This window comes from Ananas comosus, unplaced genomic scaffold (genome assembly GCF_001540865.1).
Source record: "Ananas comosus cultivar F153 unplaced genomic scaffold, ASM154086v1, whole genome shotgun sequence".
NCBI lineage: Eukaryota > Viridiplantae > Streptophyta > Magnoliopsida > Poales > Bromeliaceae > Ananas > Ananas comosus.
Window position 1 is genome coordinate 848 of NW_017892434.1, and position 2,817 is coordinate 3,664.

Here is a 2,817-nt window from a genome sequence, read left to right on the forward strand (position 1 = left end):
CAAAATCTAGGAATTCAATCTTCTAGGTCGGAATACAGTCTACGACCTTCCACCAAGTGTGGAAAAGCTCGGAATCCTAGTCAAGGACTCGAACCTCGAAATTTGCACAGGTCCAGTGTGTTACAGTTGGTCTCATACCCTATGTCGTCAACCTCTCTAGGTTGGACTCATGCATATCCTAGTGGCCATTCTACCACTATAATTCACAACCTAGGTTTAACAACACTAGGTTCAATATCATTACATCTCATAACCTAGGTTCAACCACACTAGGTTCTATGTCATTCCCACCTAGATTCACTCGACTCTAGGTTCAATGTTCAACATATGTTCAATGACACTAGGTTCCATGTCCACTCATTTATTTTATATCCTAGTTGTCCACATCTAGGATTCATAGTTTACATGTCATCTAATCCTTGGTGCCACACTTGTCGAGTTCATCGACGCAAGTTCAACATTCACATCTAGGCATACATATACATACATCCTATATGTTCCACATGCCTATGTGTAATATACTGAATCTGGGCCTATTGACTAGTTCAAGGGTTGGAATGGCTTTTGGAACTGCTTTACGACGTTTGATAGACCTTGGAAAGGTTTTGACAAGTTACTGAAGTGAGAAAGTAACTGGAAGTGGAAAATTGCATCGCAAATNGGAACTCAAGATAGGTACCAAATGTAACTACTAAGCACTATTGAAAAAGGGTACCCTTGGAATTCTTCTTATCGAATGAATGATTAGACCCCTGCAGATGAGCATGATGAGAAGGGTTGGATTTTACCCTCGAATTATTGAAAAAGTTGAAATAGAATTCATGGATTCTATGGATGAAAGAAGAGCTTTTTATTGCGAGACAGTGATATGAACTCATCAATAACGATGGAATGGATTTCCCATCCTTTTTAGATGATTTCGAATGAAGATTCAGTTCTAGTTTCGCGGACGAAACTTCTATTTAGGAGTGGTGAATGTAATATACTGAATCTGGGCCTATTGACTAGTTCAAGGGTTGGAATGGCTTTTGGAACTGCTTTACGACGTTTGATAGACCTTGGAAAGGTTTTGACAAGTTACTGAAGTGAGAAAGTAACTGGAAGTGGAAAATTGCATCGCAAATACATTATCTATTACAATGCTTCGAATTTGGTCAATTACGAGGTTCGAACGTGGGAAATGGTAAATGAAACTGCCCTACACATTCTAAAGGGTTTGGACAAGTTTTTGGATAAGTTAGAGAGTGATTGGAGGGTTAAAAGCAAGAAAGTGCATTGAACTGGCGAAATCAGCCTTTTTCTGCTTGTTGTACCGGTACAGCCATTACCTTGTACCGGTACAGACTGGCAGAAACGTGGCAGCAAGGGTCTTTTGGTCATTTCACATCTTGATCCCTATCTACTTGACCCAGCACGACTCCAGGAGCTCTGTGGAGGTTGCTAGAGACCAGAGGAGTGTTCTTCCATCTTCTTTTCTCTCTCTCTCTAGGGTTTTTCTCTCTCTACGTCGAAATCGCCGATTAGCTCGATTTCGTCGCCTCGCTTGTTCTTCGCTACTTGCGAGTGTCGCTGAGCCTTTGTGGATGTGTGAGAGGGTATTTTAGAAGGTTTTTCGCAGCACCAAACCAGTGGGTTGCTGGTTGGAAGCTTTGGTGTGGTAATCGACTCAATTTTTTTCCCTAATCTAAGCTCTATTAGTCGAGTCGAGTACTGAGTTTGGTTTTTGTGGTTTCTAGCTGAAGGAAAAGGGGATTTGCTGCTGTAACAGGATCAGATATTGTAGCTTAGCTCAGTTGAGACTGAGTTTATGATCTAAGAAGGTAAACTACTTCTTTTTGTTTTCATTGTTTGGGCACGAATTCGATGATAAAAGGCTGATTTTGGGATTGTGGCTCGCAGCAGGTTTTCGAATTACATTGAGCTTAATTGGTGACCTTTGGGACTGGTTTAGAAGGTGTTCTAACCTGAGGTAAGCAGGAATTTGTATTAGAAACCTAATTTTACAAGGATTCGACTATAGTAGCTTGTATATAAGCTTATTGATGTCGTTTCGGTATTGTTCGCAGCGAGAGCGCAACCGACCTTTGGGTCATCTTTGGTGGACATCAAAGAGCCTTTAGAGGCTAAACTTGAGGTATTAAACTGAACACCAAACAGGGAATTAAGCCACAAATCAGTATAATTGAGGAAATTGCCGAAATTAGACTTTTAGTCGTAATTTCAATACGATTTTTGTTGTTAATTCGTAGCGGGCTTAAGACCCAATTGTAATGCATTTTAGGACACATTTGAGTTGGTTTTAAGACGAGCATTGGGAGCCTTTACCGGAAGTGAAGTGTCCATCTGAGAAGCTGGAATACCCGGATCGCTTAGCTACGTGAACTCGACAAAAGGCGTCGTTTATCGGTGGGTCGGACCTTCCCGAAATGGGTGAATTCCCTCTATGTCTCCTTTGACATCTGAGTTGAAGTTATTCCTTATTCATGTGCATATATGTATAGTTCATGCGACATGCATTGATGTGTAGATCATATTGGATATGATAAACAGTAATGGAAGATTCGTGACTTGTTTACTCTACATGGTTACATGTTGTTAAAGTACTACGTGTTCATGATACTAGTAGCTTGCATGTGCAGTGTTAGCTTGATGTTATCCAAGAGGATATAATGATAAAGTCGTAAATGGACTAATTAGCTCTGTTGAATAACAAAGAGATTGATGTATTTAGGATTGGGCTTTGCACTGCTATATAGCAAGTATATTGATTGCTATTGCTCTGAAAGATCAGGTAAAGGCCTTTGATTGATAATGCAT

The 2,817-nt window shown here is 40.3% G+C and overlaps 1 long non-coding RNA gene across 2 annotated transcripts; it reads left to right on the forward strand.

Moving 5' to 3' along the window:
- The first annotated feature begins 1,641 nt into the window (after positions 1 to 1,641).
- On the forward strand, positions 1,642 to 2,418 carry LOC109705391. Of its 2 annotated transcripts, none has more exons than XR_002214724.1 (5): positions 1,642 to 1,657; positions 1,737 to 1,820; positions 1,900 to 1,969; positions 2,067 to 2,134; positions 2,282 to 2,418. It is a non-coding gene; the product is annotated as an uncharacterized LOC109705391 (long non-coding RNA). The 2 variants fall into 2 exon arrangements; XR_002214723.1 differs by having other exon boundaries at positions 1,903 to 1,969.
- The last annotated feature ends 399 nt before the right edge of the window (positions 2,419 to 2,817 follow it).